The sequence below is a fragment of the Pseudochaenichthys georgianus genome, chromosome 1 (genome assembly GCF_902827115.2).
Source record: "Pseudochaenichthys georgianus chromosome 1, fPseGeo1.2, whole genome shotgun sequence".
Lineage (NCBI taxonomy): Eukaryota > Metazoa > Chordata > Actinopteri > Perciformes > Channichthyidae > Pseudochaenichthys > Pseudochaenichthys georgianus.
This window is the reverse complement of record NC_047503.1, coordinates 22,809,475-22,817,971: the sequence shown is the minus strand read 5'-3', so window position 1 is coordinate 22,817,971 and position 8,497 is coordinate 22,809,475. Positions and strand designations below refer to the sequence as shown.

Below are 8,497 nucleotides of genomic sequence, written 5' to 3'. Positions count from 1 at the left end.
TCGTTTTTTACAGTTTTTTTTTTTTTTTTTTTACAGTGTACTGTATGTGGCTCATGGTAACATCGATCAATGCTGGATTAAAAGCTTCTAATATATACAGCAATGCCCCAAATGCGCGTTGTAATTTTGTCAGACATCCCCACACGTGCCCCGCGGCACTCCCGTACGTGCCCTGGCTGCAGTGCAGCCCCTCCCTTCCCTACTCTCAACGTGAACGCGCAGCGCGCAGAGTCAGTCAGTCAGACACTAGACAGGCCACGGCGGGTGTGTGGTGCAGCAGCACACAGCAACACGATTAAAAGTGCCCTAGTGACGACCAAGTAAGTAACCACCAGGTAACAAATACAACGAGTGTATTGTTTAGTCCCCTAAATCAGATGCCAAACTAAACTATAACTTCACTTCTTTTCTTGCATCCATCCATTTAGTCTCGTTGTGCACTTTTGAAAATAGCAGATCTACGCTCACAATGCGTCATTATGCTAGGGCTGAAGTGATTAAATGTATGTTTTGTAATAATCTTAATCAAAATCTACATAGTAACTAACTAAATATTTCAAATAATTGTAGTGGAGTAAAAGTAGAATATTTGCATCTGAGATGTAGTGGAGTAGAAGTAAATGTATTGAAAATGGGAAATACTCAAGTAAAGTAAAAATGCCTAAAAAAGTACAATATAAGTAGTAACCTTATAGGTTTACATTAATGCTGCTGTTAAATGTTTCTCGGAGATCATGCACAGCAGAGCAGTACATTGATTTAGCTCATTTGCATTTACCACTTGTAGAATAATGCCAAGAAGAGACAGGATAAGAAAAGAAAAACAAAGAGAGCTACAGCAAGCAGCCCGCCAGACCGCCACGACGACTCAGAAGGTGCCCTTTTTTTCTCTCTCTTGAGCACCTGCCCCTATAAATGTCTGTACACGCCACTGATGTTCAGTACTGATCAGCCAAGAGGCAAAAGACGATTTCCCACCCCGGCTCCTTGCATCGTCAACCGGACGGACTTTCACATATATGTCCTTTCGGGACCCAGTCAGTTTACACCTAAGGGTTCGGAAGAGCTACCACTTGCCCATGCTGGCCTTGGAAAGAGGATGCTAAATCTACCGGACAATTTATTGCACAGTGAGGTTGTAAGTGCAGCCTTGAAATGCTCATAATTTAACTGTAATGTGTATTTTCTAAGTGTAATAATAATTATTGTTGTAATGTTTCATGCGTGCAATATTTCGTCATTTATTTTGAAGTCCAAGCTCACGTCTCGTTATGCTGTTCTCACGTGAGTTCGAGAGCGAGAACATGAGAAGCACCCTCAGAGTAAGATGCACGGATACTTACAGCTCCGTTAGTTTTGTATTCTTATACATATAAGTTGTGAAGAGAACTGAAGAATACTTCCCTCTGTTTACAGAGCATGCAGCCCAACGAGGTATGTTGTTGAGTTTGTATTACTTTTATGTTTATTACCTTGCTAGTTATCTCACATGCTGTGCATGTTATTGTGTGTCTAACACGAAACTATGTTTGTCATTTATACTGTTTGTTTGTGTAGTTTTCACGGTGGATTTGGAGGAATAAACCCGTAATGAGAAAGCCACTTGTGTCTGCCTGTGCTTCGAGGGAATTACAGAGGTAATCATATAAACAGTATTAAAGATTTCTCAATGATCTAAAATGTGAATCACTTGCTGAATATTGTATGTTATTTCACTTTGTTTTAAAGACTATGGCTTCGGTTGAGGAAGAATTTCCAAAACTGAAAACATTAAAAGGAGGCTGGATGTTTTTCAAGTCAGCAGGTAATATTGTTCTCATCTCCATTGGTGAAAATGCTGTGTTGTGTTTTTCACACTCAGAAGCCCCACATATGTGTTTTCAGTCGCCATACTTTGAATTACCATTCATATCACTTCTTCAAGTTGTATAAAACAGTACTAAAGTTTGCCTGACAAAGTGTAACGTATATCCCTAATATTAATGTATGTACTGTCAGGTGGTTTTAAAGCACACTTGTGTTGTACCTACTTTGATTTTAAAATAGGTGGTAGTGGACGTCGAAAGTCCTACTGACTCTGAGGGGTACTCCACAAGGCTCCTCAAAACAGCGTCCAACAACGGAAAAAACATTGTGTTTGTAATTCCACTACAGGAGCAACTTTCTACCGAACCACTACCCTATGACTCGGCAGAGTTTGCAAAGATGCCACAGTCAACCTGCATAACATGTGGCAGTCAAATGCCTTTGCAGCTGTTGCCTTTACATGTGGAGGAATGTAATGACATATTGACTGTAAGCTGTTATTAAAACATTTCTCTCATTTCTCAAATAAATATGTAATGTTTTAGTTTGCTCAAATAACTGTTTCAAAGTCTATAGAACCAATTCTCTGTACCTTTTTTGTTTTTTAGGAGAGTGAATCTGGGACCTCTCTTGATGAAGTGATTGAGCAGCCAAATCCACCTAACACAGGGATGGGAGAATTGTCAGAGGTAGTTGATGCTGTCTTCTCCTGTTAAAGTTACTTTGCAATTTAGTATAAAAGCCTTATTGTTTTCAGTAAATAATGACAGAATGATTGCAGGTGTGTATATAGGTAGGGTATCATCACACATTTCACCAAACTGACGTTTTGCACACTGTCTATGTACTCATTTTTTTTCATAGAATTATGTTTCCTGTATCACTTATTTGAGAGAGAATTATTAAACATAAAACCTTTCTTATAATAATGTGATATGTTTTAAAGGTATTGACATTTGTTTATGTTTTTTACAGGTTTGCCCTATATGTCTTGAATCTTACCTGATGTATGTCCTCTCATTTCATGCAAGCACATGTGGTGAAGGGTAAAACGTTTTGACTTGTTCAAGCACAAGATGGAAGATAGACATGTTTTGAGAGAGGTGAATAACATATACAAAGTGTCAAACCTAATAACGATATCGTTTGGTGAATGTGCTTGTTCCTTTTTTGTGTTTTTAAAATGCTGTAATGTTACAGCTATAGCAGCTGCATCAGAGCATGTGATGCATTTTTAGGAAATGTAGAAATCATAACAGAGTCGAAATACTTATTAGGGATCTGATTTAAATTACTTTGTTTGATATGCAAGAAGAAATATGTAAAAAAAGAAGGGCACTCACTAGTCTCTATTTTCCATTCCTGTGAGTATGTTTTTTGTTTTGTCTTTTCCAAGAATGGACCCTGTTCATCATAGCGATGCAGCCAGTATGACAAGGACAGAGGAAATGCCAGGACCTTCAGTTCAACGATTGCCAGCAACAGTTTCAGCAGGTTATTTATTCAGAAAAATTACTGCTGTTGTGTAGTTTGAAACAGTGACTACTCACAAACACTTAAATAGCAATGATCACCAAAATGAATGTTGTTACATGTTTGATCCAGTAATATGGAAAGGATAATTGATTTCAAGTTACTACTTTTTTAATATATTGCTTTAAAATACAGGGCTTACTAAATGAGACAATAAATGAAGTACTATTTTAGAATTGAAGCTGACATATTATGAAGTTTATTGTACCAACCACTTTTTTTCCCTTCAAATTACGTTTTCAGCATGGGCCAATGAAGTGGAGCCCCGGAAGGCATGTCAGTTGTTCAGAGAGGAACTGCTGGAACGTAACTATGAATGTCCACGCCTCTTTCTATCAATCGACTTGTTTGACGCAGAAGAAGAAACGGACAGTTAATTGATTTCATTCTTTAAAATGAACAATGTTAACTGGGCAGCTCCATTGAAGTGCAGGCTGAGAGGTATTAATAAATAGTGTAACTTCTCATGTTTCATTACAGGTTGTCACCTGGGTCGAATTTTGCCTTTTTGTTTGTTTTTACTTGCATGTTCAGGATTAAGTTTATGTCCCTTAGACCAGGGAAGAAAGAACTAGTTACATTTATTGTATTGAAAGCTTGAAGGATGATTCATGTTGTCTCTTGGTAAGTGCATGTTGAATAACATCTTGCTGGTTGTACTTTTCTAAATGAGGTCGTCTTTTCAAGGGGATGCAGCAGTCGGCCAAGGTGTCAACCGACACGTTTTGTCAATGGCCATGCAGAAACTGAAGACCGGCTTCAGTATAAATTTAGCTAGGATGTCCCCATTTGTCTTTCAATTGAAATAACCACTTGCAGCTAAATCTTAATAAACCAACAAAGATTACAACATGCATATTCACAGTTGAACCAACAATCAATATAGCTTGACCTAAAAATTACGTTATAGCAATACGTGGTGTCTAAACTATTTCTCCTTTTTTCTTAAGGCTGTGCAGCTCTTACAAGCCTTTTTGAAGGCAAAATGGAACATCGGGTTCCCTCCGCAGCTGCTGTGCTTCGGGAAAGCAACCTGTTTGAGATGGCAGGTCGGATGATAGGCCATTCCTTCCTGCATGGTGGTTTTGGTTACTCAGGACTAAGTGTGCCTGTAGTGACTTTGTTGACTGGTGGGAGCACGAATACTGCAGCATCAGCGCTTACCTTGCTGGACTGTCCTGATCTTGACCACCGTGAAACAATTGGTTTTGTGAGTGTCCTAGTTAAAAAGTGACATGTCATACACTACTGCACCACAATGCTACATACACTTGTCATCTTGTGCGTCAAGGCTGGGCTGTTTAGCTAGAAATGATTTTCAATGCTTTTTTGTGTCCCATTTAGATTTTTCCAGATTTAGGCTTTTTGTCCACTTTTGCAGACTGCCGTACACAATTTTGCATGCATTTAAATGATGTCCTCTTTTCTCCTGCTCAAGAAACCACCAGTGTGACTGATCTTTGCCTGTCCTGGGACCTCCCTGTTCCAACCTCCACCAATGATGACTGGCTGTTCCAGGAACTTCTTTCCCATGCAGTAATCATTTTATATTGTACCATTTTTATTTAAACAATACAATGTTTAGGTAATTAGTAGGTTTGCTTTGTAAGTCCTCCTGTATTTGCTACTGTGGTGTTTTTCCATTAGTGCCTCAGTTTGATTGTTCCTTTTACTTGTAGGTACTTCACCGTGTTAGGCAGCCTATCAAGCAGATTCGCAAAGGCCTTAAAGAAACGGGAATCTGGCCGCTTGTTTCAAATAGGCCAGATGTCCACCCCATATTATTTCCAAGAGAGAAAAATGATGAGCTGAACTCACAGGTAAGTACCATTTTCTTTATTGGATTTATGTTATTCAAAGGATTTGTTTGCAAACACTATCATGCAATTTCATTTGTGGGGCTCTTAAACTGGTGTATATCTTAAATCAATGCTTTACAATGTTAAGATAATTCTGTAGCATATAACATGAGCTTCAATCTTAGCAAAGAACACGTTTGTATTTGATCCCCTATAGACTGTGATCCAGAACATCCACTGGCCACAGCCCAAAAGTGACAGCGATGAGGACGAGGACGACGCCGTTCCATTGGAGAAAGTCGGTCTCGTCACTGGATTTTTGAGGCAATTCATAGAGGAAGGTAACGCTTTTTATTACATCTCTATTTTAAACTAGTTACTTAAGTGTAATGACTGCTAAAGCTGTAGTGCAGCTGAAGAGATGGCAGTTCTGATGAAAAATAATATACACACATCGGTGTACAAATACAAATCTATGCATGGGTTAACCGTTGATATTCCTGCAAGTTTTACTGCTCAAATTTAAGTTTTGATATAATGCAATTTGAGGTATCGCATACATAACAAATTCTCTCCCATAGCATCTCCGAAGATGCTGCGTGACCTCTTGAGGTTCTGGGTCGGGTGGGAGCTTCTCACAACAAACCTTGAAGTTGAGGTTGTTACTTCAAAATACCCAGTGGCTCTCACCTGCTTCCTAAAATTGAAGCTCCCAAGCCACTACCAAACCTATGAGAAGTTCCACCAGGACTTGATGATGGCCCTCAGTTCCATCAGTTCAGGCTTTGGGCTTGTGTAGCTACACACTGACTCAGTTTGTTTTGTATTTTTCTGGAGAAGGGTTTGCCTCTCTATTCAATACACTCTGTTAGATACAGGGTTACAGTTGGTACACCTACCGTGTTTTATAAATAAAGGACATTTGGAAAAAGACTGTTTGTCCATTAACATTGTTACACTTTAACAATGCCCAATCCCTTGAACAGTAAAGCAGTACACTCCGAATAGTTCTTTTACAATGTTTTTATTTTGTACAGAGTGTAAAATGAATGTAATTCTGTTGCTCTGAAACGGTTTTTGATACTGACTGAAAATGCATCTCTAAAAACACTTCCATTCATTTCTCTTCCAATTATAAGTCAAAAGAAAAATGTCTAATCATGCAATTGAGATTAACTTAATCAAGCATAAGCTATGTAAATGTAAAATGATTAACTTTCCATCATTGCCAAATAACTGAAATCATGACACAAATCATACTATAGTTGTTAAATCTAACAACTATCGGTGCTCAATTAAGTTCTCAATGTATTGGACAGTATTAAGATATATGTCCACTCAGAAACATTCAGATTCTTCCAATGGATCAATGTTGTCTTGCAGTTGCATAATTTCAAGGTCTGAGAGAGGCAGGGGCGGATCTAGAAAAATATTCATGGGGTGGCAGGAGAATTTCAGGGGTGGCATCCCCTGGCAGAAGTATATGCTGATTTAATCGCAGTCATATCAATCAATGTTAAATTGGAAAGCCACAATATTGATATTTTAACTCAATAACATAGGTGACATTATTGTGCCACATCAGTAAAGCCAGACATATCAATATATAAGGTGGCAGACATCATTTAATGAATTTTAACTGAACAATAACTGAATGAGTTTGTCTCACTCTTAGACCAGCAGGGGTACCAAATCAATGCAGACTGCTGCAATAAGTACATTAATTAACTGTCTCATCGATGGTTGTCTGTATGAATATGATAATATTAACACTCATATTATTATCAGCTGTCAATCCCTTTTATGATTCACATATTCAGTGTTATTATTAAATAAACTATATTTTTTGGAGGAGTTAATGATGAATGTTCCTCAAGATGCTTGCTCGCCCTCCTTGAAATTTGAAAGACAAGTAATTACTATCATATATCAAAACATTCAAAGGAACAGTTCAGTGCCCCACAACTTCATTGCAAACAGTTACAACCTTGACTTTACATCAGAAAGAACAAACATTAAAGAAGTGACTAACTGCATCAATTAGGGTTAAAAAACGTGTATTCAGCTAAAACATATACATCGCTGCAGTTATTATCCAGTGGAAAGTCCTTACCTACTGGCCTAGTCAAATCAAATTGGTTACTTTCTGTTGGCTGGGCAGTGTAGTTTTACACACCATCTTATTTGACTTTCTCAGGACTTGAAACAGTTTTTTGCGGGCAGAACCCCACAAAGAAGAAAAATATTATACACACGTAAGGTCATCATCTTAACAGTTTATTATTCTCATCGACTCATCCGTGAGCAGAGCATCAAGTTGGCATGCCTATAACAGCTGAATGTGTCGATTACCATCTTGATCAGCAAAACGCCTCACAAACTTATTAAGATTTAAAGCTTTAGTGCGTTTTGATTCAATGCTGAGTACAGCCAAACTTGACAGGCTCTTCTCTGTCATTGTAGACCGCAAACAGTGGCGGCTCCATAGTATTTGTGTTGGGTAATCTATGGTAGGGCTAACCAATACAGTGGTGGGGCTCAAGTTAGTATTTGCAATGTAATTACAGACACGTTCCCCTTGACAGTGAAACGCCACGCGTGAGGTTTATATTATTTCCCTGTCTCAATCCAAATTGAACTGTATGAAATAAAAAGGCACATTTGTCTTGTAGTAAATAAAAAGGGCGACCTGGAGCCAATCCTGCAATTTCCCCACAAGTGAAAAAGTTGACATGCTGAAAACCCAACCCCTGCAGGGGGGTCTGGGGGGATTCTCCCCCAGGAGATTTTTTGAAATACTAACATAAAATACACATTCTGGTAGTCTCTTGAGAAGAAAAATAAATACATCTATTAATACACGACATATTTAAAAAAATGAATGGTATTTTAGTTAGTTACTTTTTTCTGAAAGCTGAACCTGCTGCTCCTCACAGAGAGAAGAGGGAAGAGGCTGTGTGAATGACTTTACATTGTGGATAAGGGAGGATAGCCCCCATTGTTCTGTGTGTCAAAATGAAAGACAGCCCACACACCTATCAATCATCAAACCGTGGGGTCTTATTTCATTACGTGTTGAATGTTGTATCGATGTATCGGGACTTCCTGCAACAACACCACGCCGTTATCGTGATTCTGATTGGCCAGAAGACATTATCAAAGATGTTCTATTGAGAAGACGATCACTACGTGACAAAAGTTTTCAAAACCGTTTCTAGTCTTCGGTATTTCCAGACAAGTGGCTACTGAAATCAATCTTACTAACTGCTGTCTGTAATTTACTCCGCGCGAGTTGGCGGACTTTATTTAGCTTACCATCATTTTTCATGGTGGGGCTAAGCCATTTCTTGGTATGGCTG

At 38.5% G+C, this 8,497-nt stretch overlaps 1 long non-coding RNA gene across 4 annotated transcripts; it reads left to right on the top strand.

Annotated features, from left to right (window-relative positions):
- Positions 1–252: 252 nt before the first annotated feature.
- Positions 253–6,071, top strand: LOC117442605 (uncharacterized). 4 transcript variants are annotated; one of them, XR_004551545.2, is made up of 13 exons: positions 253–320; positions 1,417–1,434; positions 1,558–1,637; positions 1,729–1,804; positions 2,155–2,295; positions 2,415–2,495; positions 2,782–2,909; positions 3,203–3,300; positions 3,583–4,549; positions 4,778–4,875; positions 5,019–5,159; positions 5,356–5,479; positions 5,720–6,071. It is a non-coding gene; the product is annotated as an uncharacterized lncRNA (long non-coding RNA). The 4 variants fall into 4 exon arrangements; XR_004551538.1 differs by lacking the exon at positions 253–320 and having other exon boundaries at positions 882–1,434; XR_004551539.1 differs by lacking the exon at positions 253–320 and having other exon boundaries at positions 882–1,434; positions 2,047–2,295.
- The last annotated feature ends 2,426 nt before the right edge of the window (positions 6,072–8,497 follow it).